Source organism: Octodon degus, unplaced genomic scaffold (assembly GCF_000260255.1).
Source record: "Octodon degus isolate 3935 unplaced genomic scaffold, OctDeg1.0 scaffold00092, whole genome shotgun sequence".
In the NCBI taxonomy this organism is placed as follows: Eukaryota; Metazoa; Chordata; class Mammalia; order Rodentia; family Octodontidae; genus Octodon; species Octodon degus.
In genome coordinates this window covers 10060255-10077857 of record NW_004524668.1, presented here as the reverse complement: position 1 = coordinate 10077857, position 17603 = coordinate 10060255, and the positions used below count along the sequence as shown (strand labels likewise).

General features: G+C 48.1%; 1 protein-coding gene and 1 non-coding gene across 2 annotated transcripts in view; both read left to right on the top strand.

Annotated features, from left to right (window-relative positions):
• The window catches only part of Kazn (kazrin, periplakin interacting protein), an 802099-nt gene that overhangs the window by 385289 nt on the left and 399207 nt on the right, over positions 1 to 17603 (top strand). The gene's annotated exons all lie outside the window — the stretch shown is intronic.
• Positions 5240 to 5400, top strand: LOC111818486. The gene has a single exon (XR_002822464.1). It is a non-coding gene; the product is annotated as a U1 spliceosomal RNA (small nuclear RNA).

Genomic DNA, 17603 nt, shown 5'->3' with positions numbered 1-17603 from the left:
GTTACTGGAGGAGGAAGTTAGGTTACTGGAGGAGGAAGTTAGGTTACTGGGGGAGGAAGTTAGGTTACTGAGGAAGGAAGTTAGGTTATTAGGGGAGGAAGTTAGGTTACTGGAGGAGGAAGTTAGGTTACTGGGGGAGGAAGTTAGGTTACTGGGGGAGGAAGTTAGGTTACTTGGTCTTAAAGGAGATATTGGGATCCCAGCCCCTTTGTCTCTTCTGCTTCCTGACAACCATGAAGTAAACCCTTTCATCTGCCACATGCACCCTGACATATGAGGTCCTGCTCCACAGGTCCAAAGGCAACAGGGCCCCATACTACAGCCTGAAATCTCTAAACCCATAATGTAAAACCTTCTTTTGAATTGTTTATCTCAGGTATTTTGTCACAGCAACAGAAAGCTGAGCAACACAGATGTCTCACTGATTGTCCTCTATAAACATGCAACTTTCACTTTTTAAATTCTTCCTTACTTTCTGTTCTACAAATTTGTTTCTTAAGCCCTGACTTCAAATAAATGACCCCAGTTCTACGGAGGTCTATGTATGAGAAAAATCCTTCACTCAGATGTCTTTCTGTGGGTTTATTTTTAAGAACAATAGCAAATATAATCTTGCAAAACCATGCACAGAAATTCAAAACTAAAAACTGTGAGTACAATCACTTTTTCAAAGTGCTTCTCATTTTTTTAATTAGTATTGAGGAGTAAAATTAAGGTAGGGTTAAAGGCTTAGTAAAATACAGCCTTCATGCAATAATTACACCAAAGAGACATAAGCCAGTGATTATTGTCCATAATTGTTCTCCATTTTTATGTATTGAACCTCTGTCCTTTGTTCACTGAAAATTGCTAAGTGCTTTTAAACTTCTGTTTTGGTTTTCTGCTCTGGCCTGATCTAATAAAATGGCTCTTTGGGGGTGAGGAGAGTACATCTTTCCCGGTGCAGCCTGAGTGCCCCAGGTGGAGAGGGCATCTTCCAGAGGCTGCGGAAGCCAGGGTGCATGCTGGGACACCCCCAGCAGGCCATGCCATGCTACACTCCGCATCACGACAGATGCGTGATCGGCCTGAGAAGCCAAGCTGGGGTGCACGGTGATGGCTCACCTTCCCAAGGAATCCACAGCTCCACCCTTAGTTCTGTGGTCTGCCCCTCTACCTGCTGTGGACCCAAGCTGCAGTGATGTCAGGGACAGAGAGAGTGTGCGGGCAGTCCATTCAGAGTCTCCAGGCTGCCTGGAAGTGGACCAGTCTGCTTTGGTGCAGAGGGGCTGGCGCTGACCTCAGCCGCCTCCTGCCTCTTGGGAGCTCTGGAACTCGCCTGTTACATCCTTCCCACTCCTCCTGTGTTCACCTCTGAGTCAGCCAGGCATTGCTGTCATTGAGCGACAGCAGAATAACTCAGCAGGGACTGCTTTACATTTAAACGTGGCTTTAAGGTTACTGCAGTGGCGGCCAATGGACCCTTTGGGGGCTTAGTATTTCTGGCTGCAGATTAGAGATGTAGAGACCTAGTGAGGCAGCCTGGCCTGGCTCTGGTAGCCACAGTCAGAAGGAGGGGCCTTGGGAGGTGCTGGCACCAGTTCAGAGCCCAGGGGAAAAAGAAAAAGGGCCAGACACCCCAGAGCCTCCCTGGTGACAATCCAAGTTTTTCTTTTTAGCCCAGTTTTCTCCAGGAGGAAGCCTTCCATAATCCTCCCTGTCCCAGGACCCCAATCTGCTCAGGCCTGGGCAGCAGAAATACAAAGACTCCAGTGTCACTGGGATCTGTCCTCTTGTGTGCTGGGTGCTGCCACTTGGCCACAGTGGAGCTATTCCTGGGCTCTTCCTGTGAGACAGTGACAGAGCCACCTAAGACCGAAGAGAGCAGGTAGAATCGAGTGTTTGGACATCACCATGGCTTCCTTGGTCCTGCCTAGGGTTCCTGCGCTCAGAGGGGACACAGGAAGGAAGAGGCACAGCAAGTGGCAGGAGCTTCCCTGCTAGTGTGTGCTCTCTCTTCCTCTTTCTCCCTCTCCCTCACTTGCTCTTTCTCCCTCCCTCACCCTCTTTCTCTTTTAATCTTTCTCTTTTTTTCTTTTTTCTTCAGTACTGAGTACTGAATCCAGGGCCTTCACACTGAGCCCTTTTTCACCTTTTACGCTGAGGCAAGGTCTGCCTAAGCCACCAAGCTGCCCAGGCCGGCTCCACCCTGCATGCCTCCTTGCCTGTCTCCCTTCCCAGCTTCCCAGAAGGCTGGGATGGCAGGCTCACCCCACCACGCCCCACTTGTTACATCGTTTACATAAGCCCAATCTCCCTTGGACTCAGCATTTAGGGAAGCACTGAGCGCTCACTGTACACCAATCCTCCTTCAGAGCATTCTCGAGGAAAGACTACAAAGAAATGGAGAATGTGTCCTCCACTGTCCTGAAGGCGAAACCTCAGAAACCGTGATGCAACTGACCAGAAAACGTAGTGGGCTACTCAAGTGCTGTCAGCCCTGATAGATGGAGGAGAGGTCTGAAGTCTTATTTCATGCATGAGAAGAAAGCCACTTCTGATTCATTAAGCGCCTCCCTCCTACGGGTCAGGAAACCCATTTCTCCTCAACTGCACAGAGCCTCCCACCTGCTGCCTTGGAGCCCCCCAAGTATGGAGGGAAAAGTAGCTGAACCATTCTGAATCATATAGAGTGTGCTAATCAAACAGAAATTAACTAGCTCTGTGAAAAAAAAAAAAATGTCTTCAAGAGCCTATTGGAGACTTTTCCTACAAACCTGTTTTCTGCAAAACGGAAGCAGCAGAGACACACATCAGCCCCAGCTCGATGAGAACAGGTCAGAACATGAACATAATTCATATTCAAGTGGACTATAAACCTGGCAAACAGCCGCTCCTCACATTTTGTGTGTCAAGGCCTTTTTTATTTAAGTTAGCCGGGACGATTTGTATGTATTTACTCCTGGAATTGTTGCTTTGGAGGGCAGGGGAAAAGGAAAAATGCAGGCACCAGTACATAGCGTGTGGTACAGGAAGCGTTTCCGTTAAGAGAAACTATCTTAAGATAAATACATGATGGATGCCGGAGGTGTTTAGGAGCTCACATTGTTTATATCAATATTTAGTCAATTCCTTTCTAAAATATATATTTTATACTAAGCAGCAGTTGTTTCAGGGTGTAAAGTATCCATGGGATAATTTTAGTTGGGCATCTATCTCAATAGCTCTGAAGAGACCAGAAAAGGGAGCCCAGCCTGTTCGGGGGTGGAGGTGCAGTCTAAGTGGGATGGGGGCAAGTCACCGGCTAGATGGCGACTTCTGCCCCGTTCCTTTGTTCCCCCAGCCTTAGATTCCTAGCTGTCGGGCTCGGAAGTTGAGTTTCATGACCTCCCCAAATATTCCATCAGCAGTCATGAAGGAGAGAAATCGCTTTCCTAGGAATCCAGACAAGTTGTCCCTGTCCACATGGAACTTTGCCTACACTCAATCAACCATGGAGTATCAAGGGCCTACTGTTGGCCAAAGCTGATGCTAAGACGCTGAGGACTCAGAGGTGAGGGAGGCCGGTCCACGCCCTCGTGGACTTTCTGCAGAGGAAAGGGAATGGCGTTTGCAGGATCCTAAAGGAGGTGCACGGCGGACTGGCCTAGAGCATGCGCAGTGTGTGCAGCACAGCGGTCTCTTCCGCCAGGGCTTCAGGAAAGAGCCAGCCCTCGGAGCCAGGCAGAGGAGGCGCAGCAGGGGGCGGTCACGCAAGGAGCAGGAGGCAGAAAGGGGTAGATTGTGAGCTCATTGCGCGTGAGGGTGCTGCTAAGCAACAGCTGCGTCCAGACGCAGCCTTAGCTCACACCAAAGAGTCTGAGTTGAAGCCTTACGATAACAAGGATCCACGGAAGAAGTTCAACAGAAAGAAAGGCCTGATTTAAAAAAAAAAAAAAAAAAAAAGAGCTTAGGAGGGCTACTCCGGCAGCCGGGAAGTATATCACCTGGCTGGAGGAAGAGGACAAGAGTGGAAGAGGCAGCCAGGGAATCAGTAAGGAGGTTGGCACAGATATCCATCCAGGTGGCAAATGACCAGTGTCCAAGGCAGTGGTTAATTAGAGAAAGAAACTTATGTTAAAGACAGACCTGTGGATGACTTTAAAGCTAATTAGAGCTCCATCCACAACCTTAAGGGCCGGGGAGATAGCTCAGTAGAATAAGTGCTCAAGGTCCTGAATTCAATCCCCAGTACCCCCCAAAAAACAGAACTTTGCGTTCTCTCCTGTGGGTCATGTCTTTCAAGCCACTGAATAATGCTAGTAAATAGTTTTCTACTCTGCCTCTTCCTGGTCTACAGAATCATGGAGTAAAAAGGATGATGTCCATCGCCTCTCTTGTACTCTGTTATATCTAGGTTTTACTATGGGCCCTGGCCTGTTATTATGGACAGCTAAGGCAGGTAGACGTATGATAGGCAGTCACATGGGGCCAGGCCCTCCAGGGAATCAGTGCTGAAGATGAGAACACATTACAGCCATGGCTGGCCGCACATCTGTGGAAGGCTGGGCCTTTGGATGGGGGCAGGGTGACCTGGGCCTGTTTGAAACCCCAAGCGACCAGCGATAGATTGGGAACTGTGCTTCACCTGATCCGGTGAAGTCTGGGCAAACATCGGTTCCCCATGGGTGGCCCGGACTCCCTGGTTAATCTCTTCCTAAACAGGTCCTTGTTCTTTCCATGTGCACATGGATCGATATTCCCTAAGAGGCTAAACTCACCAACTTATTGGTGAATCACAGTTTTGTCCTGCAATGCACCCACCTTGTAATTTTGCGCCCGCCTCATGATTTTGTTCTATGACTTTCCCTTGTAAAGTGGAGTGCCATTTTTGAGGGACCCTCCTGTCTCTCAGGAACTCTCTCTCTCTCTCTCTCCATAAATATTTCCTTCTCTGTGTTGTTCCTTAGAATAAAGTCTTCGGTTAGGCCCTATCTGAGCGTGAACTGAGCCTCTCCGACATTCAGCAGGCTTGGAGTACATTTACTTCCCCTACATCAATAGGAGTGAACACAAGCACATCCTCTATGAACCTGTGGTGGGTCGGGAGTCATGTCCCTTTCCCAATATTAAGTTTGTCCATCTTTGACAATTCAGATTCTTTCTTGAAACTGATTGTTAATTTATTCGTTTATGTTTCCATCCTATTTTAGTCCGAAAAGGATTTGAATAGATTTATAAAAATATATTCTATGGGATTTTTTATGTATAGCAAAACAAAATATTTACCTGGCAGGGGACACTGTGATCACAAAAGTGGTTTCTCAAGGGTGAGGCTGTTGGTTGCACTGTGGATGGGCTGACCTTTGCGATTTCCTCAAATGTGGGAAACCCAACTGCATAATTGGTGGTAGTGGGAGACTGCATTAGCGCTTTCCCCTAAAAAAAAGAAAACAATTTGAAAAGTTAAAAATAGCAAAAAGGTGCTGTGCCGGCCCCGCCTCCAGGGCACACTGAGACTGCAGCTGAGACTGGACGTGGTGGCGCACGCCTATAATCCCAGCTCTTGGGAGGCTGAACACAGGCAGATCACTACAAGTCTGATCTACATAGTGAGACCCTGTAGACTCTGTAGGCCCTAAAATACTAAAATACCAAAAAAAAAAAAAAAGTAGCAAAAAGAAGTTGTAGTACAGGAAAGATCAGATCAAGTCCAGGCCTGTGCAGCGCAGATATAGGCCTTGGTATATTCTTCCTGGAAGAAGGACAAAAATTTTGCTCTGGACTTCCTGGAAGAAAGTACAAAAATGAGAACATAAGGAAAATATCAGGGGCTGGCGAGATAGCTCAGTGGACTAAAGCACCTGCTTAGGCAAGCACAAGGACCACAGTTTGATCCCCAGCACCAGATGCCATGCCTGCCCCACCACCAGGGCAGGCTGCGCTGGCCAGAGACCCGGCGTGGTGGTGTAGCCTGTAACCCCAGCACTGGAGAGGCTGAAAACAGGAGGATCACTATGAGTCCAAGCTGCATAGTGAGACCCTGCAACAACCAATTACATTAAAAAATAATACTAATAATAAAAAAAGAAAAATATCAGACATATCAGGAGAAACACAAATACTGAAAGAAATGTCCTCCCTGGATCATAATTAAGAGAACAATGTAATCAACCTCTTTAATATCAATAATCTAAGAGAGATAATTTTACTCTCTGAAACTTTCAAATGTCCAAGATTTTTGGTGCCTAGGCAGGGTGGTCGAGCATGCTGATGATCAATTAAAATGTTTCCACAAGTCCTTATCATGTGTGTGGCCAAAGTGTTCTCTGTCTCACTGTTCAGACTCTCGCCTGAGGCAGCCAGGTCAGTAGGGTGGGGGAAAGACCCTCGTTAGGAGGTGGACGTAGACCCCATCACTTTGCGCAGCTCTGCAGCCCTTGACCAAGTCACTGACCTCTCTGAACATAGCTTCCTCATCTATAAAATGAGATGTTGTTCAACAACTATGGTGAAGGTTAACAGAGGCCGTATGTGGTAAGCACTTTGCAGGATCTGAAAAAGAGAGCCAAGGAAATAGACTGGAAAGATGGATGAAAGGAGGGAAGGACACATGGGTATCGGATGGATACAATGATGGGTGGATACACCAACCAATAAAATGAGCGCTCTGAGGAAGACATTCATACCGAATCTCATTCTTTTTTTTAGAACAACCTCAATCTCCTTTAGGGGCATCTATATAAAAAGTGATTAGCGCTCAAAAACATGAAGCCACCCCATCTTGGTTTCCACAAAAGTCCTCTAGCCTGCTGCCCCTGAGAGCTGGAGACTGAAGGTTCTCATTTTAGTATCTGTGTAGACACTGCCCAAGGTGGGAACTTCATGGTACTCTGCAGATGTTGCTTACAAACAGGTGCATGATCCCGCCCAAAAGAAATCCACAAATAAATCATACTTATTTGGGAGCAAATTCTCCAGTGAGAAAAGTGCTAGTCTATTTGTCCACGCCTCCTGTACCACCTGGTTCCTGCCGGTGCACAACCCAATTACTGGAGAATCGGGTATTCACGGTGAGGATAATTAATTAAATGCATTTGGACTAATTAATTTCAAAACTGGTAAATAGGGCCTCCCTTTGGTAGTTTGAAGATGCAGTTGCTGGTGCTCCTGATTAAAATGTAAAGCCAATCTGGCTGGCAACTAGCATGTAATTGATGGGCGCACTTTTGCAACTTTTAAGGTTTGTCAAATTGTACCCTCCTGATACTGCTAACCCCTTTTAATCAGTAAGTATAAAATTCATCCAAGGGCATAAAATATAACTGACAATAGCATACATCAAATCCCAAACTGAACATTCAAAATAAATTGTATCGAGATTTTTGTCACCAACATTGATTTCTGCTTTTCAAGCTCGTTTCTGGGGCAGCCACATAAAAGTTAAATACAAGCTATCTATGGGCTCATTGGATTGCAGTAATTCATTAAACCAATGGTGGCTTTAATAAATCTGAGCATAAACATCGCTTCCCCAGACACCCTCAGCTTGGAAATGTGCCACTAATCAGAGGGTGGCAAAATGAATCTCCTTGGCACACAGAGAAGGTGAGAAGCTGCACTGGGAGGTCGCAGAAGAGAGACTTCCAGAGGTACCATGTGTAGACTAGGCCTAGTGGCACACACACCTGTAATCCCAGCTCTTGGGAGGCTGTAAACAGGTGGATCACTACGAGTCTGATCTAGTAGTGAAACCCTGAAGACCCTGTAGACTCTTCCCTAAAATACAAACAATATATAGAGAGAGGTACTGTGTGCTTCAGCAGCCCTCATATTAGGTGATGGGGGTAACAGGACCACCTCAGGAACCAGCAGCTCAGAAACAAGCAGACAGCACCTCAGGAGCAAGCAGGCAGCACAGTATTTGTGCAAAGCTGGTGGTCAGCTTCAAATGAGAACCCACTTGCTGGGCATCCTTGGGCTCCGCAGATTACTGCTGTGGAGCTCAGTTCCTGGCAACAGGGCTCATCTCGTTCTCAACAACCTGCAAAGCACGGTCCCACAGCAGTTATCCAGAGACAAGGCCAAACAGGGTGGAGACTATTATCACACCCACTTTCCTGATTTGAAAACTGAAATTTAGAAATCAAAGCAACCCGTATGTGACCCCAGGGCTGGTAAACGCAGGATCTGCAGAATAACTGGCGACCTTCTGAAGCCTTCCTGTAAAGCCTACCCTGATGACCTACCAGCACTGTGGTCCTGCAGAAGTTGCTTAACCTTTCACAACCTCAGTTTTCTCAGCTGTACAGTGAAGATAACAAAAATAACCATTTCCTACTCACTGGGTGATTTAATGCGCTCCTAATTTAGATCAGATGCATAATAAGCACTTAATACATGTTTGCCACAATCCATATAGAACATCCGGTGTATCAACAAGGAACACAAGCTGGGTAAGGCCTGGAAAAGGACTGCGAGGAGCTTCAAGTTCCACTTCATCCAGGGGGAGAGAGACCTTGACCTGACTGTGTGGAGTCTTTCCCAGCTTGGGCCAAGACGCACCCTTCTGGCTGGCGTATGTTAAAAGCAGCCCGGGATAGTGCAGATCTTCTCAGCTGTGACTCATTATAGTAAATAGCGATGCAGCGAGGAGACGAGAAAAGAATTGGCATACACTAACTAACAGGATTTTTTGAGGAAAGTGATAAAAGAAGGTAAAAAGCAATCAGGAGAATTTACACAAGCCCCTGTGGCCTCCAGGGTCATCTGTTTAGGAGCCTACTAATGGAAATACATCTTTTTTGATGCTGGGTGATTATTCCATTGAAAAGGCAAGAATTTAAATGAATCAAGTCATAGCAGGGCAGATTTAGGTCAATGGCTACCAAGCTATGTCCTTTGGGTTGCAGTTCATCCATTTGTACTCAAGTTCAAATGTAAGACGGAGCAGTATACTTGGCTCTTTATTACGAATTGATTCAGCGCTTTGAAATATGTTGATATTAATGTGCTTAATGAATTTAGGGTTTTTTATGTATTTAGTACAGGGTCTACAAGTTTTCACTATGTAGATCGGGCTCGTTAGTGATCCTCCTGTTTTCCAAGTGCAGGGATTACAGGCACGGGCCACCAAGCCCAGTCTCAGTCACCATCTCAGCGCACCCTGGGGACAGAGCCAACACGGCACTCAGGGGATCAAAACCCTGGTCCATGTATCTGCCTAAGCAGGCACTTTAATCTGTTGAGCTATCTGGCCGGCCCTTACAAATTAAGTTTTTAAAATCAGCTTCCTGCTACACCCTTTATTTAGGAAAGAGAATGGTTTCAGATCCATTGACTTACTTGAACTTGACAGTGATCCTTTAAGATACATAGGGAACTTTTATCATTCCCACTTTATGAGAGCATAGTATAGATGTACTGAAGCCAAGGTCCATGGCATTTTTGTTCTTTTTCTTTCTTTTTTTTTTTTTTAATATCCCCCAGCACATGCCTAATAAAATCATAAGTCGAATGTGGTCGCAGAACCTCTGAAATGCCCTCCTGGAGACTTTTTAGAAGACAGCCCAGAACAGAGTCCTGGAGCTCTGCTGTGACAGCCGTGTCCTGGAGTTCAAATCCCAGCTATGCCACTTAATGACCTTCAGGATCTAGCTCATGGAACCTTAGCTCATAGTGGTGTTAATAATGCCCGTCTCCCAAAGCTGTCCTAGCAATTACATTTCAAGAAGATAAAACAAGAGGAGATGTGTAAGGTCCTTGTGAAGACTTTCTGAAACCTATTCACACTCAAAACTTGTAGTTCTCGCTGTCTCTTGAGTATATTTAGAAGGGCTGAGATAGGCATACTTGTTTGACCATTTGCTGAATTATTTTTAAGCATGCCTTAATCACCTGCCTCGGAGTTAACATGAACAAACAGCGGCGAGTGTACTCGGAGCGAGGAACAGAATCCCGACGACTCTCGTGGCAGCCAGGCAGGAATCTGAGCGCTGGCCGAAATCTGTAGAAACATCCTCCTTTAATTTAACACAATGTACTAGTATTAATCAGCGACAGGAAGACCGGTGTGAGGCTGCTTGCTGCCTCTGATATGGGGTCCATCTACTTTATTATTTTCTAGAACATTACAGAGACCTTTTCCCAAGTGGGAGAGGGGCCTGCTCATTTAATTTCTAAGTAAGGGATAATTAGCACCAACTGTGATTCATCGCTACTGGAACCTGACATCATTTTCATGCATCCTACGTAGAATATTTGCAAATTCACCGGCCTTCCAGGATAATTAGGTTGTGTTGTAGTTAGCTTCGTTTTTACATCCTTGGTGAAAGTACTTTTGAAATACAGTAGGAGCCTAGCCACACATAGTGTTGAGCTAGGGGACAATATTAGCGTACATGGGGAGGCACAAGGGAAGGGACTCACAGCTGTGCCTGGGGCAAGTTGTAAGGTTGGAGAAGGATGAGGAGAGAAGGGATTTAACACGGGGTGAGCACCTACTGTGTTGTAGGTTTTGGGCAGGGTGCTTTATTCTACCAACCTGTGTGATCCTGCCAAGCGCCCTAGAAAGCCCCTTGTCACTGTCCCCCAGGACCTCTGGATTCCTGGGTTTGGTCCATCCTCAGTTCCCTGCTTTCTGCTGGGAAGGGGTAGGGCTAGGGGTGGGGGAGAACAAGCCACTTTCTAGGGACACAAGGGTGCAGAGGACTTGAACCTGAGCTAGGGATGCTGCTGCCAAGCAGAGGAGGCAGGAAATGTCTCATAGGACAGAGCTTCCCTCTGCGCTGTTCCAAGGGCTTGGCTTGGTGGGAAGATACAGTAATCACTGACTCTGTCCACTTCACGTGATGTATATGTAGCCTTTGGAATGAAAGCCGTCGTTTTTCCCTTCCATCAAGAAAATTCTCAGGACTACGCTGGGCATCTGACCTGCCTACCATGCATGTCACCCTGTGTCTATCCCTAGTACCACAAACAAATAAATAGTAGATATAACTCAATTCCTAGGACTAAAAAAATATTACGGGCCCATTCAGAAAGCAAGCATTGTAAATTTCCAACATTTACTTGCTGGTATGACTTGAAGCTCTGTACCCTTGCCAATGTGTGCCAGCTTCATCTTCCTAATAAGGGAGGAACTGTCGTTATTGCCAATGTACAGAGGAGAAGATGGGGTCGCTGAGAAGCCAGGCTCCTTACTCGGGGTCACAGAGCTAATGGGGATGGGGAAAGCCCTGGCACCGGGTGCCCTGGGTGCCAAAGCTGTACTTGTAGGGAGTAGGTTGTCCGAGTGCCTCCTCAGGGGATGCCAGCAGGCAAGTGAGTGAACGTGAGTAATGAGGATTCTGACTCCTGCACAGGGCCCTCCCTGCATGCCAGCCTCCGAGACACTTTGGATTCTGGTCCCTGTAGGTGGCAGATCCCCAGAGAACTGTGTAAGCTGGAAAGGAAGTTGGGATCCAACCAGTAGAAGGGAAAGCTAGCAGTGGGTATTCGCCAGCCCACACCTTGAGGGAGCTCTAGGGGCAAATGGAGGCAGAGGGACCAAGCTTTGACGTCCATGTCACTGGCAGGCTTGGTCCCCAGATGGGGGAACAACTTGAGTCCAGCCAGGCCCTGCTGCTGCAGGTGAGGAGTACATCTGGGCACTTTTCATGGCTGATGATATCCCTAGCTGGGGCAAAACCACACCTTCTGCACCTTAACCATGGACTTCCATCCTCCATAATGGTAAGAAAATAAATGCTGCTCTCAGAGCCCCCTAGTCTATGGTACATGGCTAGGGCAGCCCTGGAATACTGATCAGCTCGCTCTTTGCTGCCCACAAAAGGGGAGTTCCAGGAGCACCCCCTCTAGATACAGAAATCTAGGGGCACTCAAGCCCCTTAGGTAAGCGATACAGAACTTGCGCATAAGCTATGCAATCCTCCTGGGTATTTTACACCATCTCGAGATTATCCCTAATACAATGTAAATGCTATGCAAATAGCTGCACCCATGTTGTTTAGGGAATTCAAATTACACTTTTCGAAATCTGAGTTTTTTTTAACATATTTTCCGCCTGCAGTTGGCTGAACCTGCAGAGGCAGAGCGAACCGGTACAGAACCTTGCGCACAGTAGGCCGCCCGCCCCTTACTTCACCAGGCCTATTTCCATAATATGGTAGCTGGGTTTTGCTGAGTTAAACATGGCCTCAGAATCTCAGCGGCCTACAGCATCCATCCTCTCTCTCTTTTAAGAGTCTGCCCAGCGAGGAGGCGTGGCTTGGACTTGGCTGGGTTTTGCTCCAGGCTATTGGGCAGGCTCGAGGTTGCTGTCTCAAGCTTCTCCTGCGAGATCCCAGAGCCTGAGGCCAGGCTAAACCTCTGAAAATACCTCCAAGACCTGGGTTTGCCGCAAGTCCACTCAGATCCTGGGGCCTACGTGAGTCTCCAGGCCAGGGTTAGTATCAACAGAACTGCCAATGGCACTCAGCAAACTGCAGAGAGAGGAGCTACGAAGTCACAGGCCAAGGAAAGGAGGGCAACGCTCACAGCAGGAGGGAGTGGGCACCAGGTACAATATTCCAGCCAGCCACAAAGAGGCCTGGGGAGTGAGGAAAAGGTGTTAAATGATTCCTGAGGCAGCAGAAAATCCCAGCCCTCGCTGGCAGCAGCATCAACTACCATGCCCTGTCACCACGTCCTAAGGGAAGGCGCTCCTGCGATCAATTACCTCCGAGTCAGCCGAACCTTAGCACCCTTGCAGAGCTGCATGGGCCATCCTGGGGCAGGGACTCCCGATGCAGAGAAACCAGATCCTTCCTGGGAGATCAAAATCAATTTTCAAAGACGCAGCTGTTTTGGAGTGCAGGCACTGTCGGAAGGGGGAGGAGGAGGCGCTGTAGGAAGCGGCTCGTTTCTTTCATTTTAAGTTGTTGAAATAACTAAGGAAGAGTTTTTTAGGTCTGATTATTAATTTGAGAAGAGTCAGTTGCCAAGTTTGTGAGCATTTTTTTTGGGGGGGTGGGGAAATCTAAGATCAAAGAAAGGTTGCACGGTGGAGTTTTGCATGTCCTTGTGGGTTTGGAAATTTTTACGACAGGATCCAACGCAGAGCTCATTTGTTTTCTTGATGTCCCCTTCGGATGGATAAATCAAATGCCACAGTTTAATGCATTCAATATATGTTTGCTGAGCATTCCCCATGGCTGTGTGCTCACCTGTGAAAACACAAACAAATCATCCTCATAATCGGCATTGCCACTCCTCGTGGGTCATGGGGGCCGAGTCCCATCCTCCCCCTGGGCCTCAGCTCCATCGTTGGTAAAGCAAGTTGTGCTTCGTGGCTTTGGTGCAGCGTGGACTCTCGGGTCACTTAATCCAGCATTAGGAGGTGCACAATCTGGCCGATGTTCTGTTGGCTCCTGACATCATTAGAGGTGTGTACGTACCTGGAGACGGAGCTACCCACGCTCTGCAGACAGGTGACCTGAACAGGGATGCCCTGGGGTCCCCTCTCAGTGACTCGAAAGGCTAAGAATCTTGGAACAAGCGAGACATCCTGGTGCAACCTATAATCCCAGCACCTTGGGAGGCTGAGGCAGGAAGATTGCAAGACTGAGCTCAGCTGGACTGAGTCAGCAAGACCCTGTCTCAAATATGAACAAACAAACAAACAAACAAACAAATAGGACAAGAACGTAGCTTGGTGACAAGACCCTGGGTTGAATCGACAGTCCTTCTCCCACCCCCCAAAAAAATCACTGGAACAAAAGACTGACCCATTGGTAATCACTGTTCCCTACCTACCTACTTCCCCAGAAATAAGGGTTTCTTGTTCCAGTACCATCCTCAGGGTGGCTGTACATGGGAATCCCATCCTCATCACCCTGTTCTACTCAACAGGGCCCAGTAAGAGCTTGGGTATGGTAAGGAGGAAAACCCAAAGTATAGTTAAGGCACCACCGGCATTCTGCTAACTGGAGTCTGGGTCCCGCCACTTGTTCATTACAGACCCCTGGGTGGGTAACAACCTTTCTGACCCTTCATTCTGCAATCTGGAAGGTGGTATCCCGATAGTGGCTTCTTCTTTATAGGTGGCCGTTCAGAACTTAGCACGGTGCCAGAGAAAGGAAGCCTCCAGGATCCCTGCCGTGCTTCTTTCTCGTAGCTCTCTCTGAAAACACACTTCCAGGACAGAAAGTTGTTTCGCTCCTCCTTAGTTGAGAAAACTCTGAAAAGGAAGGATTCATACTGTCTTTGAAATTTAACAAAAAAATTTTTAAAAAAGCCCCCTGCAGGACTGTTCTTGTAAAGTTGTCTGCACATTTGTCAAAGAGATTGTTACTTTGAATTTAAATAAGACCTTCAAATTAGAACCTGGTTCACGTGGCACCCTCTGAGCTAGGAAGGTGGACATCCAGCTGCAGAGAAATGCATTTGCTTGTTTCCAAGGGGAACCGAGATGCAGGAGCACCAGAGTGTTGCCCGCTGGGTCTCTGCCCCAAAGCAGGGTGACATTCACCCTGAGGAAGGAAGTCGTTTCTGTTTCCTACATAGGTGACCCCAGGGGTTAGCTGCAGCCCTGCTCAGGGCAGCCTTCTAAGGAGCTAAGATGGCTCTGTCCTTCGCTTCATCCCAAAAGTTACCAAGAGGACGTGAGTGGCTCCGCAGAGCTCCTGCAGGGCTCCCGGCTGGCTGGTGGACGAGGGGAAACTATGGCCCTCTCCCCAGAGTTCCACCTCCTGCATGGAGGACGCTGCTTCAGAGCTGGGCACAATCATTCTTGCCCTCAGCATCGCAATGACTTCTGGGTCTGGATGTGGAGCCAGTGCCAGCCCAAGGCCTGAGCTGTGCACATGGCTACAGATCCCAGAGGGCGCACAGCGGAGACACAGAGGGAGCCCTTGCCCTCCATACTTACATTCAAAAGCCCCTCGCACTTTAAAACCCAAATCTCCTATGTGTTTGTCACTCTAAAGTGGAGATGCGGAAGCCAGCTGTCCCTGGACAGGGGGGTTAGCACCTTAGCACCCAGGCCCAGGGAAGTGGAGGAGGCTGGTGTTGGACAAACACAACATCGCCAGTATGTCTACCCACAACTGCAGCTCCCACACAGCATACAGCTTGCAGTGCGGCCTCCTGCTCCTGAGTATTGGATTGTGAACGGCTCTACATCTCCCCAGCATGGAATAAGGCAGGTAAACAAATCAAGGGGCAATCGATTTGGATAAACATGACACTGTCAGTCTATCCTAGCCAAAGATACCCCATTGCATGGGTCACTGCATAAAATATGGGAAGTTCTCTTAGCATAGCGTGGGCACCTGGGCAGCTGCAGGCACGGTCCTTGGCGGTGTGCTGGATTGAACCACCTGCATTGGGTGATAAATATTGTTCCCAGGACACTTTCAGTGTTGGAAGTGTCTAGTCCCGACTCAAGATCTATGCAAGTTTCCTATTGTTGCTACTTCAAATTCTCGAGACACAGTGGTACCCATTGGCAGAACCCTTAGTCCTGAGCTGTCCAGGAATACGGGGACCTTACTGCCTCTGGTTTGTTGGTGCCTAATACAATGTCTCCACTGCGGCCTTGAATGAAATTTACATTGTTCTCCGGGGACTGTTTGGGAGGAGGAGGCATCTTTTGTGGGGAAGCTAGACAGTTACTATTCAGTGTGCAAGTCATCCTAGGGACAGAAAGCCTTGAACATGGAAGAAGCAACCCGCGAGAGTATAGGCAAGTGGGGGTGGGTGGTGTGAGCAGGAATGAACAGAAGATTCTCCTACTAAAGATGTCCCCTAGCTAAATAAACTAGTGACAAAGAGCAAAATATGACCATGAGGTGTCCTGAAATCCCCACGCCTACAGAAGTCTGCTCCTGAGCAAATTGAATGCATGTATGTTTAAAAAAATACTTGCTGCCCCACCCCCACCCCCAAGGATACAAAACTTTTATTAGGACGAAGGTCAGAGGAATACTCTCAGAGAGAAAAAATAAATTACCCACTTAGGGTAAGTCTTTTGAGCCAGTAGGGTACCATTTTACGAGTCTAAAGAACTAATTGAACAAATGGGTCCCCAGGGCCTACAATAGCTAATGCATGGGCCACCGAGGGGCATCTGTGTGCCCTGCCCACCCCGCCTCTGCAGCAGGCCGGTGCCTCCCACAGGGAATGAGGACCTGGGGTTAGAAGGGGCACTGAAGGTCTCCCGTACCTCAGTGTGGGCAGGCACGAGATTGCATTCACGTACTAAAGGGGAAATAAAAGAAGAAACAGGAGGACCCTAGAACTGGGCGTCTGGTTTTGCACCTGGCCTTCTACTTTTTTGACTGGGTAAGTGTGAGCAAACCTTGCAGACCTCAGATTTCTCCTCCCTGATTCCGGTGCTGGGAGGATTCAGCCTGAACTGGTAGGACTCAGTGGGTAAGCACAGTGGTTGGCCCCAGGGGACACCCAAAGAGAGGGAGCATTCGACACAGCTGTCAGTGTCACTGTCATCATGCCGCAAACCATCTTCTGTGCTTCACTGACAACATCCACTGCACTGGTTCTAGGCACCAGGCACTCCACCAGCACTTCACGGTGTTGTCTCATTTAATTCCTCAACAGGGCTGTGAAGTCAGTGGTAATATCTCACTTCACTAGTGGGGGACTTGAGGCCCGGAGATGTTAAGAAACGTGTGGAGTATCACACAGCTAGGATGTAGCAGGGTGAGACTTGAACTCATGCACGATGAGCTCCAGTGCCTTCATGCAGAAACGACAACTTCCTCAGGGCAGAGTGATGTCACTGATGGTTACCTTGCCATCATCCTTCACATAGGCTTCACAGAGGGACAGGGAGGGCTGCTTAAGAGAGTGACACTGGTTGGAAATCATGGCCCTTTCTCTATGGCCTATGGGGAGAGCCTCTTGGAGATGGCTCTAGGGGGCTGGGACACAACGGCACCTGCCACCTGGAGACAGCCACACAACGAGTGGGCAGCAAGGTGCCTGGTGGTTGGCCTTGCTCCTAGGGGTGCAGCCTTGCTTCTCCTCAGGGCGAAACACTTGCCTCAGGGTGTCTAGCTTGTTTGGCTGCTGCTGGTCACCTACGGCCATCCCCAGATGATGGGACAGAGCCAAGCGCCAGGACCTGGTCCTTTATGCAGGCCCCTCCCATGCCAAGTAGGAAACATCAGAAAACTGAGGAACAACCGGAGAGGGGAAAATACACTTCTATGAAAGAAAACATTCTTTAAATGCACATACCTGTGTGTCCAAGTCCACAGTTGGTGTGGCCCTTTAATACCTCCCTCTTTCATGCCTAGGAGCTTTGGAATTAGAAGTGGCTATCAAAGGTCTGTTTGCAAATCAAAAATACACAGAAGGGACTGAGTTGGCTAAATACATACCTGGCAGGGCACAGATGCACCTGCCCAACTTCCCCAGCTTTGGATGAGAGATTGCTTGCAGTCGTGTCACTCTTCGTACTAGTAACTCTGTTCTGTGCCCTTGCACATGTGTGTGTGCGCGTGTGGGTGTGTGTGTGTACGCATGCGCATTATAGATGCTTTCCACCAACATTCCCGTCTTATAGTGTGTTCTCCCAAAAACAAAGCTTTGTAAATAAGGAAGGGGGGGTTGAAAAGAGGAGAGCAAGCAGGGACGGGGGT